General features: G+C 37.5%; 1 protein-coding gene across 11 annotated transcripts in view; it reads left to right on the forward strand.

The window, feature by feature from the left end:
• The window catches only part of Unc5d (unc-5 netrin receptor D), a 546,216-nt gene that overhangs the window by 307,062 nt on the left and 227,025 nt on the right, over positions 1-12,129 (forward strand). The gene's annotated exons all lie outside the window — the stretch shown is intronic.

Consider the following 12,129-nt stretch of genomic DNA (forward strand, 5'->3'; position numbering starts at 1 on the left):
CGTAATTTCAATTCCTTAAAGTCTTACTCCTAGATCTTATTCTTTGGTACTTTATTCTTTATAGCTGGTGCTGTCCTGAGTCCTCAGAAGTTTTTTTGATATCTGTATGTTGAAGGTCCCAAATTAAATCACTGTATTCTGGCAGGATCTCCAATATGAAAGAATTTCAGGGCCATCTTTATAAGTTTGGGTAGTTAACTGATAAGTAGTGATGATGAGAATTACGATCGTGCTAGTTAATGATTATTGAGCGAGCACTCACAATATATTTGGGATCCCAATGCAAGATCTTTCAACTCAAAATCTTTAAAATGTATAATTTCTTATATTTTAGTGTATGACAGAGAGTTTATGCTTTAAAACTTTCAATCGGATCCAGTTTGGTCTTAGCCTAGATAGTTGATTTTATTAGTTCTGATTTGGCCACCTTGCAACAGATTAGATATTGAGTAAGTCAGGAAGCCTCAGTAAAATTATTAACAGTATATTAACAGTGTGCATAGCAATGACACCCAGTACACTAAGTTCGACCTTGCTGAGTATTCAGAGATAGACAAGTGGGTGAGCTTCACACCCATGGAAGAGAATAAGACAAACACACCAATAAGTACAGCATCGATGGAGTTAGGGGAAATGTCCAAAGAGAGGTATATGATGCTATAGAAAAGGTCACATCTAAGTAAGACTTTTAGGAAAGGTGTTGTAGAAGTGATAGTATGTGAAAAGAGTATTGATAAATGTGGAATCCATGTGTACAGAAATGATGCTACCCTTTAGGGAAGCGAGAGGAGTCCCAGTGGTCTTAAAGTTACAAATATTAGCTAATGAAAAAAAGTTTAATATGTGTCAAGCAAAAAATTTATTTTGGATGAGATGTAAAATTAATACAGGAGAGCAACAACTTATAGAAAGAAAATGTAATTTAATCAAAGGCATGGAAGAGTAAGATGAGCTTCACTAATTTTAGGGTTGTTTTAGTGGTGGGGACTGATTACATTGGTGTGTAAGTACCATGGCTGGAGCTTCATCTCAAAGGTTGGGTCTGACAGGAGTGTTTGGAATGGAATGGAGAAGCAAGAGTGGGAAGTGAGATCTGGATAACTCTGGTGAAAGAAAAGAAAGCCTGGTTCTGGAATAATGGTCACAAAAATAAGAACTAGAAGTCTGGTGTAAGAACTTCAGTAAATATCAATACAGGAGATTGCCACAGAAATTCAAAGCTTTGAAAGGTAAATGTCCCAAATCCCTATCGTAATTTCCTATTTACTCTAGATTTGAATCACAGTTGTATGAGGAAGAAAAAAGGGTACCTGTCTTAGAAATGTTGTTCTTCATACCACAACCTTATAATCATGGAATGTAATGTGAGAACTGAAATAGACTTTAGTGATAATCTACTAACCCTATTTTATACATTAAAAATCTTGAAGTCCAAGAGGTACAAATAGTTCAAAGCATAACTTGTTTCTAGGAACCAGATTTTCTTATGTTGACTTCAGGTGCATTCTTCCACACTACAAGCCACTTTTTCCTACATATTCAAATGTTGTCCTTCCCGATCAAAACATCCACAAGTCCTCTTGCTAACATGAGGATGAATTTCTGCACAAGGCTTATCATTTTTCATTATGCATCTATTTAGGATTTCAGTTTCCTAAGGATGTAGTTCTACACATATTCCATTTGAATTTCTTTATTTATGGCTGTTTCTGCCATCTCTGTAAGAGCCAGTTTCTTATTCGATATTGGTTTTTGCACCATTAGGCAACCATTTATAACACTCAAAGTTATAGAGACATTCCCAGGATCCAGATATACTTTTGTTCTTGAAGGAAGGATTCTTCTTGAAAGAAAGGAAAATAAAAAGTACAAATCAAATCTTGCTGTCAGGTTTCTAATTTTGTGCTACCAAGGTTGAGATCTAGGAGAGACCTAGGTATATCCACTTGTTGGGAGAGGTTAAGTAAGACACAATAACAGACTCACTTATCTTACCATGAAAAATTCAGGGGAGGACTGAAAACAGAGACCAGCGACCTACCATACAAGCGATAGCCTGCAAAACAATGTCAGAATATGAAAAGTTGATATATCTTACCCTCAATTAGTCCAGCTAGAAAGGATTCAAGTTCCAGTTGGGGCTTTATGATTTATTCTCAGATGTCTCTGTCCTAGATTTTGCCTAGTCATGAACTCAAAATAGCAGAATCCCATTGGGTGAACTGTTCTAAATAAAAAGAAGTTTAAGAAATCATCAGCCAATTTTATAATGCTTGCTAGAAAATCTTATTATATCTGTTCTAATTTAAAGGCCTCTTGATAAATATTACAATCCAATTTAACAGTACACTCTCTTGTAATTTCACAACATTCTGTTCTGTTATTATTTCCCCCTTTAAATTCCCTTAGCATTGCTAGGCAACTCCATGTCTTATAGAGAGCATTGTTGATTACATTCTTTACTTGCAAGTAAAAATCTTCCTTTCTCTACTTTAAAAAAATGAAGCAAATAAAAGTTACATTTTTCAAAGGAACTAGGCAAAATCCATAAATGATAAAATCAGAAGATATTATATACCAGGTTCTCTAAATGCTGTTGAGAAAAAATTTAAATTTTAAGTTACCTTTATGAAAAGAATTTAATAAGCACAACCTTTTCTTCCAAGTAATTTTGATTGAATCAATAAGAAAGAAATGTCTCTCCCTAAACAGTTTTCTGTGTAGTTAATGAAAATCACTGTCTACCACACACTGCAATTATGTTTCCTAAGCTTCATATTAATAGTGGAATAATAGAAACAGGAGCAAGATGAGTGGAGATATTTTACCCCAAAGCAATATATAAGTGCAATTAAGGTAGGAAACAAAATGTCCTCAGGTATTGAAAATATATGCATTACCTCCCTTGGGCTCTCCAATGTAGTGCTGGGGAACAGTGCTTAACTATCTTTACAGACTTAATGGCTTTTGATTGAATCTGTAAAATAATTCCTGCCAGTCCAGTAGGCCTGAATGGCACTATGGGGCCAAGGACAATGGGGCCACATTTGATGAGAGAGAGAGAGAGAGACAGACAGACAGACAGACAGAGAATGAGAATGGATGAATGAATTGTCCATGTTTCTTTAAGACCTGTCAAAACAAACTCCTTTCTCATCTTTAGACAATATATTCTCCATTATTGAAATATCAGAAAGTTTTGATATACTTTTTACTTAAGTGCATGCTTTCTTTACACATCTAATGGGAAATGCATATGACCTGGGAGTCCTTAGAGTGGACACAGAATCTTTTGTGTTTCCAAACTGAAAGCAATAAGTCCTTTCAGTTGTTGAAGGTTGCAAACTGCCTTTGGTCTTTCTGGTAATTTGGCCCCGTCATCTAACAGTTCAAATAAGAAGAAAAAGGATTGTGTGTTTTCATGCAATTTAGCTTGGAAAACCCTGAGCTGGAGTTCTTTCTGGCAGAAGTACAATTTATTTGACATGAGTAACTGTGTTTGCACAAGCATAGCTATACCTCTTTGTAATGTACCCTTTCAGTTCTCTGAGCAAGCTAAGGGATTCTCTTTCATTTGTTCTGCCTCATTTCATTTGGAAATATGGGAACTCTTCTTCCTTGTGTTTTGCCTCTGTTAACATCTGGAAGCTTAGAAATGAGAGATAACCCCAACCCAGGAATTGTGCCCCTATAAAAGAGTGGGGAATTCAGTAACAGAAAATTAAGAACTCTAATACAACAAAGCACACACAGACATATTCTCGCACAACCACCACCACCACCAACAACAACAACAACAACAAGCCCAACACATCTTGGCAATCAAGATTATGATGCCTGTGGGGAGCCGGTGTTATCAATAAGTTAAACCACTTCTTTACTGTTCACTAAATATAAGAGTTCCCTTAACAATACTCCTTGGCTCTTATCTTATTGTACCTCAGAGATATTGAACTCTAATGAATAAAATAATATGCATTCTGATATGTTATGGGAAAACTCTCAACTCCAGTAAACTAGTATTTTTCTCTTTAAGAATATCATTTCAGCGACTTCATTGGGTGTGATTTCCTTTTTTTAAACAACTGGAACCTCTCTCTAGAGATAAAAGTTTAATGCTGAGAAAAGAGAGATTAGAAACAAAAATGTAGTAAATCTTTAAAGTTTATATCTCAGAACTTTGCTACATTGGAGATGAGGATTTGAATGTAGAATTCTCCAGAAAACCATTAATTTGAAAAGTTACCTTCAATGATTCACAAGCCACCAAGGCACATCGGGGAAGCATATATTTTAGACCAGAGAACATAGAAATAATCAATCTCTCAAGTGTTCCATTGACAGTTTGTGGGTTTAAAACTCACTTTTACAGAAGTATCCTCCCTCCCCACTCTAGATTTCATTTAGCTCTTTTCTTGGTTTCTCAGAGAAGCCTGACAAATTCTTAAAATGTTAGTAGGAAAATATTATGAATTCCCCCCATAACCAGTGGCAGAGTATGAAGGCTGTGTCTCAGGTGTCTAATTTAACCTTTCTTCCAACAACAACAAGAGCAGCAAAATATGGTGACCATTTATTCTCACTTCATTCAGCAATGTCACAAAGCAGCTAATCTCTTTAATAACAAGTTCTGATATTGATCTGAGATTTGCTCCAAACCCTAAATTTTTCAACAATATCTTTAGATTTTCTTCAGTCTTGTCTGTTCATACATGAAGATATATGTTTATTTATTTGAAGTAGAAATTATAAAGATCTAAAACAAAATGAAACAAAATCCCTGGAGGTTGCCCAGGGGTTGAGAGCATGAATATTTGTGCTTCAGGGACTGCCATGTTTGACGTGCAGCTCTTCCTTCACAGGCTTCCTGAATCACTTAGCATCATTCACCTCAATTTCCCCATATACAAAATGGCTATAGTAACAGTCTGTGTTCACTTTTGGGAGGGCCTGACATGCTTAGCCCAAGCTTGGTCCACAATAAGTACCCAATCAGGGTGAGCCTTCAAAAGGATAAATTTTCTTTTACAGTATTTCTTTTTTTTTGGTACCGGGGATTGAACTTAGGACCTTGCGCTTTCAAGGCAGGCTTGGAACCACTGAGCTAAATCCCTGGCCCTCTTTTAAAGAGTATTTCTTGAATGATGGTAAATAACTGGTAATTATTCAAAAACACACCCATAATTCTACACTGTTGAAATCCTCAAAAGATAAAAAGAACTAATGTTATTAACAGGTAACTATTTGACTTTCATAGAATAATATTTTATTACTTGCATGCAATTCATTCCTTCAGTATATATTCATTTCTTATTTTATTCATAGAGCCCATAATAGCACTGTGGGTGACACATGTTTTATGATATATGCTCTGACCTCAGGCCATGATCTACTGGCAGTAGGATGTGATTTCAGTGGAAACAGGAATGGAAAGCTATTGAGGAGAACACAGTGCTAGAAATCTTAAAAATGTTTTGAAAAGCATTCTGAGCCAGCCATGGGTATAAGCCATTTATGAGATGCTGTCCTCTAAATAACCTTACCTTGTCCACTTCCTCTTCTAAAGTTTCTTCTTGCTGTTATCAGACAATGCTATCAAGTTAATTTGCTTTTCTCTACCAAACACCTGAGCTGATTAATTCTAATCTCTGGTGTGGAAAAAACTAGAGAGTTTGGGAGTATTCTTTGTTTCTGTACTTAAATCTGATCCTGTGGTACTTCTGAGGAATATGTGAAGTGCTTATTATCCTGGGGAAAGGAAAGAGTATTCATTAAGCATAATGCTCATGCACTCTCAAAAGATGACTTTTTTTTTTTTGGTCAGAATACATTTTAATCTTGTTACTAAGATGAAGAGCCAAAGCACATTTAGCCCTAATTAATCATCTACCAGTAAAATGAAATATGGTTCTACCTTTTAATTATCTATATTTAATTTATTTTTTTAGGTAGCATGTTGGCCTGAAGACAGCTAAGTTTCCTCAAGATGTGGAGTTGCAGTCCTATGACAGCTTTTCCGTATATCTCAGAGTTTGAAATATATGCGAGTCCTGTGTTCTTGCCAGAGCCCCAGAGCCATACCGTAGTGTGTATAGTAAAAGACTTTGGAGCCTTAAATTCCTATGTAGAATGGTACCCAACTCCAAGAAGCTTCTTTTGCCTCCATGGAGACGTTAGAGTCACCATTTTAGGACCTTATTATAGTCTCTGTTTCTGCCATCCTGACACTTGTGGCACCACACTGTGGGTGCAGATGGAAGTGCCTTCCCATCGAAGTACCTAGCGTGGGACAGGAACATATGAGACTAGGCTCTCCATATATTTTTTAAAGACAAACATGTCACAAACCTTATTATATCTTTCATCTATTTCTTATTTTATGAGACCTGCAGCAAAATTGTAATAATAAAAACACAAGTAATAGTAACTTGGTGTTAAGGTAAAATAAGATAATGTATGAAATGACATTAAGAAAAGTAAAGGGCCATCCAAGAATTATAATTCATCAATAATGATAATAACAAATGTGGCTATTCAAAATATGGAGGAGCTTCCCATTGTTTAAGCAAATTTCTAGGCTCTGACCCTGGACTATAATAAGTAGAAAAATATTGCATTATGTTAATCCTAGCCTCACTGCTTCCAACTGATTGGGCTGGTTTTTGACAGTTAATAAATAGTAGGGTAAGCAGGGACAACTACAATTCCTAATCCAGGTGTAAGAGGGGCTGAGACCTTATGATGAGGTTCTAAGAGAAAGGCTCCTGAACCCAACAGATAGGGTTTTTTGTTTTCATTTTTGTTTTTGTTTTTTCTAGCCAAGAACTTAGCTACAAACTCTGTGTTACTCATGAAACAGTAGTGGAATTGTTCTTTGGAGCTCTGCCTACAGAAAAAGCTGAATAATCATTCTGTTGGTTTGTCCCTAAACAATTATGAAACATTACAATGTCGAGGGCCAGGGATTTAGCTCAGTGGTTCCGGCGCCTGCCTCGAAAGCACAAGGTCCCGAGTTCAATCCCCAGTGCCAAAACAAACAAAAAAAAATTACAATGTGGAAAGTGATACACAGTGTTCATAAAACATGGAGCTAAAAAGACTCAGAGATTGAGATGAGAAAACAATTCAACCAAAACCCAGGTCCTTCATGTCCTCCTGCTTCCCTATGGTTTGGGATATGAAAAACGCCTTAGAGGAGAAAGAAGAAACCTTTCTTCCTTCTTGAAAATACTTATTCAGTGTAGTAATCAAAGGATCCTACTACTGTGATTTTGCAAATGGCTGAAGAGCCAAAGCTGCAAGAAGAGGTGAGCATCTGAAAACTGGGTCAAATCCTTCCCCAACTGTCCATCACCAGGTGTATTTGGGAAACAATTGGAATCAGTAGCTATGGCAGGATGCAGTGGATGGGCTTGATGCAAGTGTGATTATGAGCTGTAGATAAGAGACAGGAGGACAGCTGTGAGTAGGCACTGGGATGGAGCTGCTATGGTAGTAAATGTTAAATACTGCACCAGAATTATTTATTTATTTATTTATTTTTTATTTTTTTGGTACCGGGGATCATCGAACTCTGGTCCTTGAGCTTGCATAGCAGGCAGCGAAACTGCTGAGGTAAATCCCCGGCCCAAGAATTATTTATTTTCTACAGAACAAATTAGGTTCCTACACTAAGGCTCTGTGACCCTTTTATTAAAAGTTGAACAGAAATAAATTATTTTAATTCTTTTCCCTTTCTTTTTCTTTCCTCCTTACTTTTACATTTCTCTTCCTTGAACAGTGAAGCATCTACCTTCAATTAATTTGAAAATTCTCTAACTTTTAGTCTCCCAACAGGATTAGACCTGCTTAGAGTAACTAGTGTTTTCTATCTGATAAATAAGGGGATTACAGCAATAACTGCTGTCAGCATTTTTCTCATTTAAACAAATAAAGCTGACAAATGATGAAGTTCTGTGCTGCTCTGTTATGTTTAGTACATGCAGCGCAATTATTCTTCTGCTGCCAGCATTAGTCTATCTAAAAGTAAACCATGCAGCAGTGTAGAATGCTTATTAGCATATCAGTACCATCGTCATATTTTTATATTCTCTAAGACTTTATAACAAAGGCTGATGGGTATAATTTCACAATAATTTAAAGGGTTGGACTTTTCTATGTTTATTAGAGTTATGCAAGTTATTGGGTACAGTGCTCTCTTATTTATGAGATGCCATCTTTTCCTTTGCTTGGAGTTTTTGTGCCACTATAGCACTTAATATGAACAAGTCAGCTGCCATCTCTGGAGACGCAGAAGTAGATAGCTATCTCTGCATGAGAAACTGGTGAATGAACTTAAGTGGAGAAAAATTATGGAGGAGCAGTTTTCTTAAATAGAGGAACTTTTCTTGGATGTTTCTCATGTGGTTATACATACACACATATACATACACACACACATATATATAACTGTGTGTATATAAATATTACAGAAGTGAATATTTGAGAAAGAATGCACTAGTTTCATAAAAGATTATCTTATTAAAATAGTTATTTCATTATAATAGGGCAAAGTATAATAGGTACAAACTAGTCCTGATTTTCCAAGAGATCTCCTAGGGGGGATGGTTTGATAAAGCCAAAGACCTCATATGAGAGGAACCAAAGTCCTTAGAGGAAAAAGAACCTAATCCATAGAGATAATACACTTTTTATAAGATGATATGTGACTTATGTCCAGACCCTTTGATGCTACTGGTAGTATTGCCTGAGACAAATTAGATATTAACATACCATAAAAACCATCCTTATTCCTAGAGCAGAAACTGTCAATTAATGTGTAAACATTAAGGCAACCCCAGTATTGATTTACAGCTAATATATACTAAATTTAACTGCTATATCTTTGCTAATGACACAAAAGAATTCAATGGTAATTTTATGGAGTTAACTATCAAAAGATTAACAAAACTTTGTGGTTATACTATTAAAAATTTAGGGCTTGGGAATGGGAGGATGCCAAAGAAAACTTTGAAACCTTAATTGTTATGATATGAGAAAGTGGAGTGATAAGTGTTACAAAGGATCTTATTGGGGAGTAGAAGAATGTCTATAGAATTGGGTAAAGGTAGGACAAAAATCTGGCAAGAAATAGAAGGTAAAAGAAAAAGTGGGAGAAAAAGGAAATTATATTGAGAGTAAAATAAGTAAGTAATTAAGGGGATAAAATTTTAAAGGAAGAAGATGAATAATAGAGAAATAAAAGAAAAAGAGATTAGAAGCAAGTCTGAAGGACAAAGGAAGATTACCTAAGCCATGAGAAAAGGCAGAAGAAGATAGGGCCAAAAAGAAGGGGGGGGGGAACAACCCCGCCCCCCAAAAACAAAACTAAAAACAATGTTCACACTCACAAAAACAAACAATAAAGAAATAACCAAATGACTGACAACAGGGCCGAGATTTAGCTCGGTGGTTCTGGCGCCTGCCTTGCAAGTTCAAGGCCCGGAGTTCGATCCCTAGTACCAAAAACAAAACAAAACAAAACAAAAAACAATTGAACAACTACAACAACATAAAACGAAAATCCAAAAGCAAAGAAAAAACTCAGAAATTTTTCTGTGATTTGAAGCCCATGTTTATCTTCCGGGGTCTACAGTTTTGTGTCAGTGTCCAACTCAAGGCATGATTCTGCTCCTCCCGTTAGACAAAGGAAGCAGTCAAAGCCCAGATCCATGCTGAGTAATCACTAGTGAGCCAGCAGTAAGATTAGGGTGAGGTGCCACTTCTGGGACTTTCAAATCCAAGGAAATTCAGGCTGAACCTGGCCTCTTGTTGTGGGGTTGGGACCTGAGTGCTTTAGCTTATAACACACTGTGTTTCTCTTGCCAGCCTGACCATTGCTCCCTGACCATGGACATCTCCCATGGCTGTCCCTCAGCCAGTTACTGTGGGAGTTTAACACTGGGACCCCTGAGATGCAGCCAACCCTCAGCCTCTCTGACTCCCAGGTTCAGTTGGGCCTTCCCTAGAATAGCATCTGACCAAGCACTCTGTCCAGGGGATATGGCAGGTGCTTGGCCTGGGGTCACTCACAAGTTTAGTACACAGCATCCACTGCTCCATTCCACTGGTGTGTTTCTCTGAAGGTCTGTGTAGTCACCTGCTTTCACTGTTTATCTGTAGATTCAATCTTCCTTTCTTATGAGCCACAAACCAGAATCTGGGGAGAAAGTACAGATTCTCCCTTCCTTTTTCTGTCTTGAGGTCTGTCTATTTAATTTCTCTGTAGTCTCCAATTTTCCCATTAGATCCTTCCTGTGTCCCAGAGATCCTCCTTTTCTTCCCCAAGTTGCTATTTTCCAATGTCTGGATTCCAAATCTTGGAGAGGCTGATTTATTCCTGCTTACCACTCCGCCATCTCCCTGTTTGGCTGTTAATGCTTTCCAAAGCACAATATAGAGTTCTCTGTCCATGTGTAGTAATCACATTTTTCTAGTTGGGGCTATGTTGTTGAGCCTATGGTGATGCCCTGATCAGATTGCTAATTCTAAGAGTCTGCAAACAAGTTCCTTATGATCTTGCCTTTCATTTGCAAACCAACCCACCCAGAAGCTATGTGCCTCCTTTGTAAAACATTTGTATTCTAACCCTCTGGCCCCCTCCCCTAACCCCAGACCAGCAAACAGACCCCCAATGATAGCCATTAATATCAGGTGCCTACTGATATTCAAGGTAACAAATCCTAAGCCTGCCCACCTTGTCTTTTCTGTTTTCTTTCATGGGAACCACAGTAGAAAGGCTCTTGCCCACATTTCCCATTCCTTCTACCTTTGAACTATGCTGATGCTTCCCCAGGAGGCCCCAGTATGCATACAGTGACTATTGTTTCTAGGTATTGATGAATGTAAGTGTCTTCCTTCATGACTGGCATTGCCATCCATGTCTGTATGTTTGACCACAACGGATTAAAATAAATCATCAAAACCCTTAAAACACAGTGGTAAAATGATTCAATCATAGCATGTCTACAGATTTGTATGTGATGACCCTGCATTTCTAGTTTCAATGTAAAAACTCTCTGATCCATTTTGAAATGATGTTTGTCTCGTTTTTAACCTAGAAGAAACTAGTAACTTACATACACTTACAAGATGGGGAGAGTAAAAAATGAAAAGTGTTTCCCATTCGCTTAGCCATCTTTTCAAACTGTTGTATGGTTCTTTGGGGAGATCCTATTTTCCACAATGTGGGTATATTTTTGTCTCCATGGTTAGTCTTCCCCAAAGCACATGTAGCATGGTGTTAGTGATAGTGTCGCTCCACCTCCCACCCAAACATGTTGCTTTGGTATGCTTTCCTCATCTTCAAAGTACAGACTCTGCCCTTTGCTTCAAACCAAAGCAGAAGATATAAAGCAAGCAGTTATTTTACACAGACTTATTCTTTATTGCCACTTCTTCAATTTTATTTTCTGCTTTCTCCAGCCTGCTTTCTAGTGTAACAAACTATGTTTTTTTTAAATCAGGCTTTATTTTTTCTTTCTGTGATATTCTCCTTTGTCTTTACTGACTTTCCCTTTCCTTGTCCTTGTCTTGCCCGTTGATTGTGTTGGTATTTTGCAGTGCTGGCCATCAAACCCAGGGCCTTGTACATCCTGATCCAGTGCTCTACCACTGAGCTATATGCCACAGCCTATTATTTGACTGCACAGAGAGAAAACAAAGCAGCAACAGCAATAACAACAACATAGCCTCTAAAGGTTCTTTTCTCCTATTCATAGAGGAGATGGGTGAGGAGACTGGCACAACTCTGACAAGGAAAATGCAGTACTGGAGCACTTTCCACGAAGAAGGGAAATGTAAACTATCCAATGGCAGAGAGATAAGTTCCTCTGCTTTCTAGTGTGCCTCTGACAAATTTAGAAAGTTTACCTCAGATTGTGAATAGGGATTTATATGTCCATACCATTTCGTATCCCACACAGTAGATAACACTATTGGCTGAGAGGAAGGGAAGTTTCTCCCATCCAGCTAATTCTATACCTTTATTCTTACTCTTTCAATCCTGCTGCCACCCAAGGCAGAATCATGTTTCACCCTCCGCATTCCCATCCTTGCCTCATTCTGCTTATACTAATGCTTCCGTCCCCT

Source organism: Heterocephalus glaber, unplaced genomic scaffold, assembly GCF_053883595.1.
Source record: "Heterocephalus glaber isolate CG9 unplaced genomic scaffold, H.glaber_assembly_v1.0 deba00001461, whole genome shotgun sequence".
In the NCBI taxonomy this organism is placed as follows: Eukaryota; Metazoa; Chordata; class Mammalia; order Rodentia; family Bathyergidae; genus Heterocephalus; species Heterocephalus glaber.